The 15,858-nt window shown below is 35.8% G+C and overlaps 1 long non-coding RNA gene across 1 annotated transcript in view; it reads right to left on the bottom strand.

Annotated features, from left to right (window-relative positions):
* Nucleotides 1–11,135, bottom strand: part of LOC120539783 — a 39,368-nt gene extending 28,233 nt beyond the window's left edge. The window contains exon 1 of the long non-coding RNA XR_005635678.1: nucleotides 11,053–11,135. This is a non-coding gene — a long non-coding RNA (uncharacterized LOC120539783). The remainder of the gene's footprint in view (nucleotides 1–11,052) is intronic.
* Nucleotides 11,136–15,858: the final 4,723 nt, after the last annotated feature.

The following is a 15,858-nucleotide window of genomic DNA, read 5'->3' as shown; positions in this document are numbered from 1 at the left end:
GCAGGCTCTGCATTCAGAACTCAACCTCTTAACAACTAAAGAAACTGAACAACTCATTTCCAAATCAAGACATCATTACTATGAACATGGAGAGAAAGCCAATAAGCTATTAGCTCAACAAATCCACAAGCAAGAAGTTTGCAGTGCAATCCCAGCAATCACCAGCACAAACAGAGACAAAATCGTTGACCATAAAAATATAATGCACACCAAAGTTATTATAGTTTTGCCTTTTTATAATAGTTTTTATTTCTACATTTTTTATGACCTTACTTGGAAATTCAGTTTAGTTTTTCTTCATTGTGTATTTTTAGTTTTAGTTTAGTTTTTATTTCACAAAGACATTTCTATTTTATTTTTATATCTATTAGTTTCAGTTTTAGTAATTATGGCATGGAGCTCCTACAGAGTTTAGTTTTGTGTCACAATCAGACAGAACTGTAGCTGTAGGCCTACACTTAAAAGATTTGGATACAAGTTTAATGTTAGTGGAAGCTTACTACACTACATGGTTTACTATCTGTTTTTGTCTAGATACTGAATATGAACAATTTTATAATTTTTAAAATATTTTCTCATGAAAATCACGGGGGCTTAGGAAGAACAGGGCTCTTAGGCTTGAATCAGTGTACATGCACTAATGTGTTTCTGTATTTATTTATTAATTTTTTTTTTTTAGTTTACATTCACAGCTCAAAATACCTTATATTGTGAACATAATCCAGTAGCCAACCTTAAAATTTTAAAATCTTTGCCCCCCTTTTTTCAATGTTTCTCTCTCTCTCAAAATAGACAGTTGAAATATCATATTCTTTCTGTTCTTAACATCAGCCATATCATACATATTTCATACCAGGGATTTTTCCTGCCTTGCATCCAAATCTGCTAGGGTAGGCTCCAGGTTTCCTGCAATCCTGCTCTGAATAAAAAGGTTTATATAGTGTATATATTGTTCCTAATCTCAGATGTCATCTCTGTCATTTTGTGCCTGTCCATACACCTATTACTTGCTCTGCTCATTAAGGGTTTACTGTTCTTATATATGGGCTGTTTAAGCCTCACTACCTCTAACCTTGACAAGACATGCTTGTTTTTTTTTTGTTCCTGTCAATACAGATAGGTGGGGTCTCCACACTGATTCAAGCCTAAGAGCCCTGTTCTTCCTAAGCCCCCATGATTTTCATGATCACACCTGTCAGAACACAGTAGAATCTGTTTTCTGATTTTTGATATCTTTTCAGTCCTGCAGGTGGCAAAATGCTGTCTATAAATTGTATGTGTCTGAGACAGAATCAGAGATCAATATGGCTGGTAGAAAATAACAAAGCCCAGTATGGGAGATTTTTTAATGCAATATTAAAGGTATTCATTATAAGCACATTGTCGTGGAGCAGGATATGTTGTGTGCTGTAGACATTTACAGTAAAAAACTCATAAACCTTAAATTCACCCAAATTTCTTTATAAATTGATCCATTCTGGGCAAAAATATGAAAAGATGAAAAGTCCCAACAGTCAGTGCACATTTGTTCAGCACATATGACAGAAAATATTTTAAAAATGATAAAATTGTATAAAAACAAAAACAAAACCAGATAGTAAACTATGTAGTGTAGTAAGCTTCCACAAACATTAAACTAATATAAACTAATATTATATCCAAACCTGTTAAGTGTACATTTCTGTCCGATTGTGACATAAAACTAAACTCCATAGTAGCTTTTTAACCATACCATAATTACTAAATCATTGGTTCTGTCCTCATTCTCCTCCTCTTCTTGATATCCAATGTCATCCTATAGACAACCTTCCTATGCTGCCTATGTTTTCCCCTGCCACCACTTTGCAGTCTTCAATCTGCTTCAGACTTAGTCTTCTTCACAGCATATAATCCACCAGTGTGCATCTTCCTCCACTCTTTTATGACATGCTGTATTCCTCCCTCTTCATAAAATACATATTTACCACAGCCATGTCCATCCTTTTCAAAAATCCACTATCATCTGACCTTCTGCATATCTCTCCTTGATACCTTACCTACCCATCACCTCCTCATCCTCTCTGGTCCCTTCATCAACGCATGCATTGAGATCCACTCCAATCACCACTCTCTCTTCATTAGGTACACTCTTCACTACATCCAACTCACTACAGAAATCTTCTGTCTCATCCATCAAACAACCAACTTGCAGGATGTATGCACTGACAACATTCATCATCATACCTTCAATTTCCATCTTCATAGTTATCATTCTGTCCAACACTCTTTTCACCTCCAAAACACTCTTGGCATACTTTTCCTACAGGGTAACCCTTACCCCAATGTGAACCCTCCTGGCCTTACTCTAGAATAATGTGAACCCTCCTGGCCTTACTCCCCTTCCATCTAGTCTCTAACATACCCAATATATCAACTTTCCTCATCTTCATTAAATCAGCTAACTTTCTCAGTTTGCCAGTCATAATGCCAACATTTAAAGTTTCTATCCTCACTTCCACTCTTCTACCCTTCCTCCTCTCCTCCTGCCTCTGGATACACCTTCTCCCTCTTTTCCTTTGGCAAGCAGTAGCCCAATTTCTTCCAGCACACTGTTGCCTAACAGTACCTGTGTCGGCTGTTGTTATCCCAGGTCTCGACCAATCCATTATAGAAATCTGTATTGCTGTCCACATATTGATCTAGCAAAATCATAGACCTGACATAACCCTCCCCATTTATCCAGGCTTGGGCCCATCAAAAAGAAGCAAACTGGTTTGTGCATCCCCTGTGGCTGTGGGTGAATTGATCCTATATCAAAATCTACCAAAATCTAATTAGGAAAAAAACTCATTCCACCATCACCCTTTGCTTTTTTTCTGTTTTCTGTCAATGTTGTACCCATCTACAGTGTACCCATCTACATCTACAGAGCACCTTTATCTCCCACTTCTCATCTGTGACCATAACAAAGGTTTTTGAAAAATAAGATAAATAATATAACATATTAACTTATCTAAAATATATTTAAGGGTAAATGTCCTTTACTTAGTAGGATCAGACATTTTTTAATAATGGAACAACATTTGCTAATGCAGCTTTGTATTGATAAAAATGAGAGCAATATTACTTCTATCATTTAGCATAGTTAAAGTTTGCAGTTTATTTTCTTTTTTGTCATAGATGCACTGAAGTTCTTTATGGAAGAATTTATGGGTTGTCAATGATTTTTATTTTTGGAATACCAACAGATAGATATGAAGCTTGGATTAATCTTGGATCATGTATGGAGCAGCCTCATACATGAGTGGTGTGATGCGCATCATAATTTAATTCACTGTTCTAATCATAATGTTTCATGGCACCTGCTCTGCCTCATACACACAGATCTTTTTTATTGACAGAAAATAAGAAGTGATAGCAGTGATAATGATCATTAAAATAAATGTCTAACTTACACAACCTGAATGCAGAAATCTAAGTTAATGTTGCCTTAATACACAATTAAAAGAATACAATACACAACTTTCTATTTTCCTGGGAACAGGGGAATTTTAAATATAATGCATATACAATAGTGGATAGACCTGGGACTGGAATAGGATTAATGCATAAAATTATAATATATGTTTCATACAGTTTCTCCTGTTTTAGAGTACCTTTCCATCACATACCTGTTCTGCGCCATTTTTGCAATTGTCAGCCACTGAGTAGTTAATCACAACTCTGTCACAATGCAGTCATTTGAAATTACTGATAATTCAACAAAATAATGGGACATGCTAGTAAAATGGGGTTGGTTCATTGCTTATACCCAGGTGTGTTGTACTGTCAATGCATACTGGAGCATCATCTTGACACCTCAAGGATCTAGGTGGATGTTATTTATGTTATCAGTCAAACGTTTCAGAACACTCACAATCTAGATTTAATTAAGATTTAAGCAGTTCTAGTTCAGGGAACAACATAAAATTGTAAAAAAGTGAGCAGTAAGGCTGACTGAAAAATAATGCAATTTTCTGAGTTACAGAAAAAGGCCTTTTTAATGGAACAAGTAATGGGTTAACAACTTACTGCTTTTCTGAAGCAATGGAACTTAATTAAGCCTTAAAAGTTGATGCAAACTATTTGTACAAGTGTCACAACTTTTGTTTAATACTTACACTCTGTCTTCTGTTTAAAAGCATTATTTGGACAATACTGCATTACAGAAAGTAGTATTTTGCTATTACAAAGATAAGAAAAGGGTCGTTAACAAAGGAAATTGGAAACATTGGGGTGTTCTTAAAGTTATAAACAGTAGTGTATATCACCAAAAAATATATGTTTAAACTCATTAATACCTGTGAAGGGATGGATGGCGGTTGAGGTTATTTTATACATTTTACAAATGATGTTAAATCTGTTTGTTAAACCATATTTACCTATGTGACTATGTCACTACCTCACTTGTACTTGTGATAAAGAGGTTCCAATGGAAGTTCATTTTCTAATAAATCTAGCTAAATGAAATGCTATAAACATTGAGTAAAATAAATCAGAGGGTCAAAAGTATAGAGTTAACAGAAGTGGACATTTAAGACCATAAGACCAGAGCCTATCCCAGCAGCAACAGGTACAAAGAAGGAACCAACCCTAAATAGGGCGGTGGACCACCGAAGGGCTTACTAATTCACTCAGTCAGAGACCACCTACAAGTAATCTCCAATCAGACCGTGATTCAGCACTGCATTCAAACCCCAGACCCTGGGAGGCAACAACAATGATCACAGCATTACTGTGCTACCAGTTTCAAATCTGATGGGAACAAGTACCTTTTGTAATCACCAGGGAATGAATAATTTGAGCTGTCACGAAGAGTAAATGTACCATTTCTGTGCTTCAGCTCATTTATATTGTCACTGTAACATTCATCTTTTTAAACTAACTTACTGATTACTATTTCTGATCAAAATAAGTAATTTTACAGCCACTAACACAATACACAGTGCAATATTCATTAGGACATAAACAGATAAATGTATCTTGATACTCTATATAATAAATCAATTAGCCATTTGAAAGATCCAACACTGCATTTTTTTATTTTGTAAAATACAATAATTAGGAAAATCTCCTAGTTACATGCATTTCCAGCCAAGCCTAATCTTTGCACTGACAATGTTTATTCACAATGCCCCATTATGAAACTTTGTGGTGTACTCCATGGTGCAGACCTCCATTTTAGTTCCACTGCACTCTGTGTATTTGAAAGGGCACTAAATACCAAGTACAAACTTTTTATTTTGTATGTAAAGGCTTTTACAATGGAGAAAGGTTCCTATGCATCACTATAATGATATAATTTGAAAAATGTCAGGAGACTTATAATATAAAGGTGGCATTACACCCTGGGTTTAATTTTCTATAACCTCCTAATGTAAAAGAGAAGATTCAGAAGACAGTTGAAATGGTTAGACATAAATATCATAAGTCATATCATGAGTTTTAGGAGCCCTATATTAACCAGTCAGCCACAATGGTTCATGATGAGTTCTCGTCACATCAGACATACAGAATTTTCCAAAAACTGGGACTGAGACATCTAACTGTTTTGAACAAGAAGAACCAAGTAGTAGGGATTATTACACGGAAGGACCTAATGGAGTTCAATCTGGAAGAGATGCTTGAGCATCTGATGAGCATGCCATATGAATCTTCTCGTGAAATTTAAAATGCAATTTATCAGAGTTATATGATTAAATGTTGACAGCTATCAAAAGAAAAACAAAATTGATTGCATTCTGCACTGTACATTTTTGCTTCCTAATTATTTATAACATTTGTTGGGTAGTAGAATGATACTTTACAAAATATGTACAGATTGGATACAAGAGTTGACTAAGAATAAAATAGACTGCTATTTATTTTTGTTACTTATTCAATTAACCACATATTATTGGAATTCTGAAACCTAGAAATGTTTTTTGTCATGTGTAATGTAACTCTTTTTACTCTTTTTTTTATTTTGGGCATTTTGACATATCTTTTGAAAAATTACGGCTAGTGAGTCATTTGCCAGGAATCGACATTGAGGTTATTTAACAAAATGTTTTAAATAATCAAGGTTAGTAAGTCAGAAAGGCAGGAATTCTCCAAATCAGGGTCACAGAAGGCAAGTTATGAAAAAACTCTGGACAGGGCGTTAGTCCAACACTGACATGATCATTATACAAAGCTTGTATGTATGCATAAATAGATGAAAAAGGTTAAATCCAAACTTAAAGCTGAAAAAAAACTTCATGAGTGAAAGCCAAAAAAAAAAAAAAATCAAACAAATTTCTTTTCACAGTGAGCCATATCCAAGCAAACAGGAATTTAAAACATAAGTAAAAGCCTTTCTACTCATAAACATTTAACTATAAGGGAAGGTACTTTCTCATACTGCAGCACCTGCCTGTAACATGGCAGTCACTTATGACATGTAATTATTATTTTGTTGTAAATAATATTAATATAAATGAACTCAAACTAATGATTATGGTACAATTAAGAATTTTCTGTTTGTTTCTGTTTTATTCATTCTGCTGTTATTTGTTTAATAGCTTCACCGGGTCATTTTGTGTACAGAGTACAGTGAGATTCTTACTTTCATCTGCTAATCATGGAGCACAGTGCTGTGATTATGGAGTAGAACAGCCTTACCTCGAACTTACAATTATAATTAGAGAAGACCCAACAAATCAGTAACCTACTATACTGCCACTCATTACAAGGTTGCCTTTAAAAGAGTATTGATTCTGTAAACGTTTTGTCCAGATTACTATAAATGCACTTGATAGGAAATGCTGAATTACTCTCTAGAGAAACTAGTCAAAGCAAATGGTTTTAAAATTTCAGCATCATAAAAGACTTGATAAATATTCAGATTGATGCACTTATATTTTCTTTTTAGCAGTGGTTTATACTATAAAAAGTATCTACACACATTACATGTTTAAAATAATAAAGAAATGGTCAAACAAATCGTTTGAAAATTAGGCACTCCTCCATACTTGTATAGTAAAATTCGTATTCACAATATAAATGTAAAATTTGTATATATACAGTGGTAAGTGAAATTAATATTTAAACACTGTAAACATGTTTTTTCTTAAAGTCAGAAGAATCCATCATCAACTACTACTAATTCAGAATGCAGTGACCTTGGGGAACAGAATAGTAAATCATACAAAAGAGGGTCACACACTAGCCAAGGTGAGAGTAGGATCAGGGAAGAAAGACTAGGGAGAGTGAACATCTGATAAAAAGAATGTTTTATGGACTGTAACAATAGCAAAAGTAAAACCTGTTTGGTTAGACTAACATAAATTGATAAAAATGATTGAGCAGACAAGAAAAAGTAAAAATAAAAACACACACCATGGTGTCAAAAGATAAGGCAGTAGACAAAAAAGGGTTTGAGGCCACCGTACCATAAATTTGAAAAATGGTATGCGGAAAAAAAAACGTTTCTATAGGCAGGAGTCTAAAGTCTGGTCTATAAATACAGGTGAAACAGGAAGTGGTCTGATCAGGGAATCCAGAACAGGAAGTGATGTTGTCTATAGATGTTTCTGTCAAAGGAGTCAAATTAGGACCAAAGTTAAGGTCAATTTTGGGAGTGAAAAGAGGACACAGCTGCCCGAAGTAAGGATCTGTCTCTCCCTCCACAGCTTCAGTAGGTTGACATTCCGTTTGCTTGGATGATGATTTGGTTGTTTATCCAAATAATCAATGAATCCCTTCCATTCCTTAACCTTGTAAGGGCCCTGCCAGTGAGCTATCAATTTGGAGTGTGAGGTAGTTACGAGAACCATGACACAGAACTCCTTAAGCACCATACCATGATCATAGCACTGGGCCTGCACCGCTTATGCTTTCTCCATATTCTCTTTAATATTGGCCTGATTTTAGCATTATCTATCACGTAACTAAACCATAAATTCCAGAATGTTAGTAGAGGGAAGGGCCTCTTCCTCCCATCCTTTCTTTACAATGTCCAATATGCCTTTTGGTTGACTCCCATAAAATAATTCAAAGGGGGGAAATCCCGAAGAGGCTTGATGCACCTCCCGATAGGCAAAAAGTAGGAGGGGGAGGAGCTGATCCTAGTTTCTACTATCCTCGCTGACCACCTTACATAACATTTTGTGACAGCTTGATTAAACCACTTAATGAGACTGTGATTTTGAAGGTGGTATACTGGGGTCTTTAAATGTTTGATTCTGAGCAATTTGAGAACTTCCTTGAATGTCTCTGAAGTAAAAGGCATCATTTGGTCTGTTAAGACTTCTTTAGGGATGCTGACACGCTCAAAAAGACCCCTACCAGGGGTCAAGGGGTTCTACTATGTTGACCCCTATACGCTCAAAGGGGATATCAATTAAGGGAAAGGGAACCAGTGGAGCAGGTCCTTCCTAGGAATTTGATGTAACTGACACTCCGGGCAGGATGCTCAAAAATGTTAGGCCAATGAAATTGAAGTTTAATCCTTTCTGGAGTTTTGTCAGCTCCCAAATGGGTGTCGAGGACCTGCCGCAGGTAGGCCGGTAGCAATAACAACAGTGACTTCACTTATGCTCAAGCTAACTAATATAATAAATCATTATTATTGACAAAATGGGACTTTCTTAGCATGGGATGTAAGGTGTGTTACTGAGACCTATGTAAAATTGGCAAACTTGAGGGAATCGTTATTCCACTGTTCCCATGTAAAGGAGTTTGCCTAAATTGAAATTGTAAAGTATTTAAAGGATCTGGACTGACCTCAGTGGGTGGAGTGTCAGACCATAACGTTGTGGACCCAGGCTCTGACGAATAAAGTTGCGTTGTCACAACCTTCACTATGTCACACTGGGTAGCCACATGACTCCGTTTTGCTCGCTGTGTACATGGGGTAGATTATCGTCCAAAGATTTAACAGGAGTGGTTGGTGTGATACCACTATTATTTTTTGACCAATCTCTTCCCAGAATCATGGGAAAGGGTGGATTTTGCAGTACCGGCACCTGTAATACCCTCACGGAGTTTTCATAACTGATAATACAGGAGTCCTCACCATGAATTCAGGTCAGACTGGTCCTCTCCATAAGCCATTGTCACAGTAACACAAGCTACAGTAGAAATGTTACTGCTGGTATCTATTAGTGCGGTAACCCTGAGCCCATTTCACCTCTAGCCCAGCTGCAGTCCATTGGCTTACTTAGTTGGGAATAATTGGGGATAGTATGCCTAGCTACCCTGCAAAAGATACAACGTGTACCGGCTTTTCCTTGGGATGGGCCAAAGGCTCTATATTGTGGCAGGAAGGCTCTTACTGGGCGATATGTCCCTGTCGGGTTTGCCACGCAGATCTTTCTGAATGCTAGGGCTGGGCTGCCACTCTATTTCTTTCCAGGGCTTCGCATAAAGTGTCCATTTTTTTAAACACCTATCTACGGACAAGTTGAGCAAGAAAATCAGGGATCATTTTTTATCCAGTATCTGGAAATCTGCTTAAAATCAATACTAAAAAATATAAATTCAAAATGTATTATATCATTTGCTTATTGCATTTCAAGATTATTCTATTCATTTTCACTTATACAAAATCTTTAAAGATGCTTTTGTAAAAATACACTTTTCCATTCACCTTTGCCAGAAAATTACTTTATCAGGTTTGTGACATTTTTTTGTAATGTGATTTATGTTGTATTGGTATATGGAGGGCACACTGACTGGTAATAATACTTAATGAAGAGTAATATTAATGGGCAGATTAAATTCAAAAATCAAATGTCTTAAAACCATGACAGATTCATTTTTCAGTTTCTCCCTCATTTTGAAGATTCGTCATAACTTTAAGATTACCATTGTGAAACAAAATGTGTCAATTTAAGATGATTATTATTTCAAAATAGCTGTAAAACAGCCTTTGTTCTGTTGTTTTCAAGTGGCCTCACATAAATAATCAAACCTCGTCACTCTGTTTAAGCCTGTTTGTTACTGGAGACTTTAACTGCACTATTTAATCTTTCTGGAGACTGCATCCGTTTTGCTCTCTTACCATTCATAGATGTGTTATATGTGCTTCCACTACATTTGTCAGACTTTAGTTTTGACACACTTAAAGAGATTTGTAAATAATAGGCATAATCCTAGCAAAACCATGCCAAAGGTTCAAGTCCTGAATCAAATAAATAAACATAAAGATGTTAATATTAGCATAGAAAAATGCCTGTTTATTAAAATGGATATAAAGGCACAATGGTAAGTCCAACACATTCGATTGAGTCATGCATTTATGAACCTCTGGTCACCAGTGATGCCTGACAATCCTCTTTCTTTGTGATTTTTGCTGCCCTGTTTTGTCAGACATTCCAGCCTTGTTTTGGACAAAGACACATTTTCCATGATTTACTGCTCCATGGTTTAAAATTATAAATCAAATAATTCAGATGTGATTAACTTTAATTTAAGAGTATTTACATTTTTTCTACATGGTCCCCCCACTTCATGACACTATAATGTTTGGGACACAGCAATGGTAGGTATATTAAAGCAGTAATATTTAGGATGTTGTCGCATATCCCTTGCATGAAATGGCTGTTTGAGGTCTGCGAAACTTAGACATCACCATTCTATTCCACAAAACTGTTTTCTTATGTTCCAACTAGCGTCCATAAGAAATCCATAAGAAGCCCAGTTCTTTAAATATTGCTGCAAAAAAGAGTCTTTAACATCCAGAATTAATCCAAGAAGCTGCCTAAATAAATATTTTTTAGTGAACTTTTCACTTTCTTTCCTGCTTTTTACTAGGACACTTCCAGCTCTGTTGTTCTGCTAGAGATTGACAGCTGGCAGCAAACAAGGAGTTATGACCAGAAGAAAAGACAGGTAAAAAATAAAGTGAGGCTGGTAACCAGGAAAACAGAAAATCTATTGTAAACTGAAAATTAAAGTTGAGAAACACCGCCTAAAGTTCTAATACCAGGAAAGGTGTTTACAAAGAAATTTGCCACAAAGTTTTAGAAGTTTATCCGTAATCTTGGATAGAGATGAGATGTGAGCACTGACCTTTCATCTTGTCATGCTAAAGATGTCATGTGCATGTTTGGTTTGTTACCTTGGTGATGGTACAACAAACACTCGAAATGGCATTGCCTATGAAAAAATAAGATGGCATTAGAAACTCTACAACATTATTTTAACAACGATAAATACTGTACAAAAATGGAAACCATTATAAAAATTATATTATCCATGTTCAAAAATTGAACTAGGAGAAATAACATTACAAAAAAGATATAAAGGGATGTTATGAAAAAATCTAAAATAAACCTGTTGTGGACTTGGAGTCCCAAAGCACATACAGTACAGGCCAAAAGTTTAGACACACCTCCTCTTTCAATGTGTTTTCTTTATTTTCATGACCATTTACAGCACTCCATCACTCTCCTTCTTGGTCAAATAGCCCTTACACAGCCTGAAGATGTGTTTGGGGTCATTGTCCTGTTGAAAAATAAATGATCGTCCAACTAACCTGACTTCTGCACAACACAACTGCTGGTCCCATCCCCATTGATAAAGCAAGAAATTCCACTAAATAACCCTGATAAGGCACACCTGTGAAGTGAAAACCATTGCAGGTGACTACCTGTTGAAGCTCATCGCGAGAATGCCAAGAGTGTGCAAAGCAGTAATCAGAGCAAAGGGTGGCTATTTTGAAGAAACTAGAATATAAAACATGTTTTCAGTTATTTCACCTTTTTTTGTTAAGTACATAACTCCACATGTGTTCATTCATAGTTTTGATACCTTCAGTGAGAATCTACCAATTTAAATGGTCATGAAAATAAAGAAAACACATTGAATAAGGAGGTGTGTCCAAACTTTTGGCCTGTACTGTAAATCCTAAAATTGTAAAACATTTTCACTAAAGAAGGTCACCATCAAACTCTGACTAGTATCAAATGTTTTTTTGTCAAATTTTTGACAAAAATCCTCTTCAATAACAGTGAAGCTCCATGCAGCACAATAAGCAAAGAACTACGCCCAAAAACTCTAAGGCAGTCCAATGCCAACAAAGGTCCAGTACAGTATCCAGAATCATAGTAAAAAACAGAGCAGTAAAGTTAAAAAAAAATCAATAAAACAAAGAAAGACAAACAAACTCAACAACTCCCTAGCATGTTGCAAACTGTGGAACACCCTTAGCATTTTAGAGAGGTTTTGCTTGGCGGAACTCCCACAAAACACATGGAATGTGGCAAAGGCAACTAATATTAATAGATAAACACAAAAAGAATGAATGATATGCATGAGCAACATAAATAAAACAATCACACATGACAAGACAAAAAACATGAGCCCTGGCTGAGACATGACAGCATAAAATAAGCCATACAAAACAAGGTAAAAATTGTGGAGAAAATAGCAATGACAAAAGAAAGACTGTGCCTGGAGATTCCTTGTCTCCTACCCCATTATCATCACAGTCACTCGCTCAATGCACTCCACACTGTGCCACAAAATGAAGTTGCTCCTGCTGCTTGTCTCTTCTCTGTCTCCTTCACCATCCCTCCCCTACAAGCTTAAGAGCCCTGGTTATGCAAGATCAATTTGAATGAACCTACAAGTACTGTCTGTCTCAAATGCAGAACTTACAAACTGCGTGGCCAATCTCAAACTCTTTTTTTGTAGTTTTATCTTAAAATTCAGCAGTTTTTGGACAGTCGCTGCTTCAACAGTGCAGAAACGCATAGCAGCAGCATTTCCCAAACCAGGAAAGATAGATGTGATCTGTGGCAGCTCTCATTTGGTACAGCCAACAAGCTTTCTGCAACTTCATGAGGCAAAGCCCTGCAAAGACATCTTGTACACTACAGAGCACCTACTTTAACCTTTCAATAGCCTACTGTATATCCCAGGTATTTACTTGGATTTGTGTGTCTTTCAATAGCCTTCCTCCATAAATGTTCCGAGTATCGGCCAGGGATTGTGGGAGGTGCGCAAAGGTTCTTTGGTTACTAAGATCACTTCCTGTTTTTTGTGTAAAGAAAACAGGCCACAAAGACACTACACATAACCTTCTACAATCCCTAGGATTATTTGTGAGGTCTGGACTCTCACCTAATAATAACCAGACTTCCAAGAAAATTCTATTCCACTTATAACCCAAGACTGTCAAGTTGATTTTTTCTTACATGCTAATTGTAAAGAGATGCAACCTATATTTAAAAAAAAAAAAAGATGGTAAAATATACAAGTTCACAATTCAATTCCACTTTAGACTATTCTACACTAGTTCTTTCCAAAACTTTTCAGACAAAGTTTGCAAAATGAAGTACTCCATCAGTTATTTAGATTCTGTCTCTATGAAATTATTTTTCATTAGTTGCTTCACCTGTTTTTCAGTTGATGGTGACTGACAGCTTTCCAACTGTTTTGGAAACTTTTCCCTGTGACACTCCTCCTTGGAAAAACAGCACAGGAATAAAAACACTAAGTCCTTATCTACATTATCTGCATAAAAAACAGATAAGGTCATTTTTAATCATAATCGTGATGTTACTAGCAAAACAGCATGTTTTCAAACCATTTGTAACAATAACATTTCTTTAAATAAAATAGTAAATGATCTCTCTCCCTCAGTACTGATTCTAACAAAGTCCTTTTCCTGATTCATTTCAATTAAAATGCTGACACCACTGAGAATACTGTATAATTCTTGTATAAGATATAGAAATCTACATTTAACTTCCTGGAATAGTGCTGAACTGTGTTTATTCTTGTATAGTTGCTAGACTTTTTTGACATTTTACGTATTTTACTTTGAAGCATTATTTTCGATTACAGAGTTGTGTGGAACAGAAGCTATATAATAATTGTCATGTCTTACTGGTCTCACACTCACCCAGAATAATTCACACTCACAACCTAGTAATTTGATGTGATCTCCAAATCCTGAATAGTGTGGCTAGTAGGGGGAGATAACCCCCCCCATACCTCAGACACAATTGCCCATCAGCAGTCGCAGGTTCAAAATGCCATTTTATTTTTATAATATACTTTATACAGGTTCCTTCCTTTCCACAATTCAAACATAAAATAATTCTTTCCTTTCCTTTCTTTCCCTTGACTCCTTTTCTGAACCTCTCCAGAAAAATGTTTGTCCTCTTCCTCCTGACTACGACTTCTCAAATGTTATGAGGCAGAGGACCTGGTAGAACGTCTGATGTCAAGTAGTGATGGGCAATTTGTAAATGATTTGTTCTTTTTGAACGACTATTTTCAGAAAACCATATGAATAAATTCATGAGAACAAATTAATCGATTTAGTGGAGCTCAACGGAAGTGCCAAAGCACATGCGTTTCATGCGTGATGCTCTTCAGTTTCTTTGATTTCGCTGATGCTGGTAGATGTTTAATGCACATCTGCAAACTGCAAGAATCATCACTCTCTACTCATTTGATTTATGAATGAGTCACCTACCTGAGAACCAGTCAAACAATTCTTGTTCATTTAATATGCGAACAAAACATTACAAGTTGTACAATTCTGATTCACTTGTGATACTCTAATGAAAAGCACAATTTGAATTAGGCATCTTAAATGTGCTATCCTACTTTGGAAACAGGACAATGACATCAAGTTAAATATATAGTTAATTGTATATTTATATTTTATTTTATTCATTTAATACATTTATAGAAAATTATATGTAAATGAATTAACAATGACATTGTGAATATATCTGCATACAGGCATACATACATATATATACAGTATATACTGTATATATATAAATTATATATATATATATATATATATATATATATATATATATATATATATATATATATAATGTATGAATTATTAAATTATATATTTGTGATATAATCAAAGGATAACCCCTTCCAGACTTCTCATACATGCCAAATACTAGATGGATCAAGAAAATCAATCAAAAGAATCGATTGACTTAAGTTGTTGGAAAGAATCAAATCATTGAAGTGAGTCAAAAAGCCCACCACTAATATCAGAACACTGCACAGATTAAGTACTTAAAGGTCAGGTGGAAGCCCCACAAAGTAGCTCCCTTTGGTGCCACTCACTGAACCCGGCAATGCTGCCCAATGGAACTATATTTCCTAGTACGCCGTGTGTGTATGGTTGTGTGCATACGGTATACCGATTCAGGAATGCCTCTGCTGCAAAAGCTGTTTCCCCATGTCCATCCTCCTCCGGCAGATCAAGTGTTTTATGTCCAACCCCTTTTGGAATGCTAGTCCATATATTCGTCCTTCCATTTTACCATGCCAGGCCAGCATCCAGGCAGAGATAGGGAATGCCTTGCTTCTGATCACCCATTGTGTTGGCTTCCCACCCAAGCAAGGGTACAGGGTCCATTACAGGCAGGATACCAATCCACCCCAGCTGCCCATCACATTAGACAGTGATTAGGTGGGGGATATGGTCTGCTTCAAAGCTCTACTGTGCATCCCATGGAAACGTTAATGTTAGTTTTTAATGTTTTGTGATATTCCATAAAAGCAAATGTAACATTTGCAATGTGATGGCCTGGATTACCATAAACTATTCTGCCTGGTGCCCAATGCTTTTAGAAAAGTTATGATTGAACTGAGTTTTTATTTTATTTCACATTTAATTTTGCATTTAATAACACAATTGTGGTGCAATAAGGGATTTGGTACCATGGACAATTTAATTCTGTTATTATATTCTACTTTTGATTTGGTTTTGACAAAAATTATTTTCATTATTTCTATTGTTACATCAATGGGGGAACATTTTTGTACACTGGGTGGTTTTCTTTTTCTCTTAGGCAAAGAAATAAGTAAATATTAAATGTAAAAGCC

Source organism: Polypterus senegalus, chromosome 11, assembly GCF_016835505.1.
Source record: "Polypterus senegalus isolate Bchr_013 chromosome 11, ASM1683550v1, whole genome shotgun sequence".
Lineage (NCBI taxonomy): Eukaryota > Metazoa > Chordata > Cladistia > Polypteriformes > Polypteridae > Polypterus > Polypterus senegalus.
The sequence above is the reverse complement of the archived record's forward strand: the minus strand, read 5'-3'. Positions and strand labels throughout refer to the sequence as shown.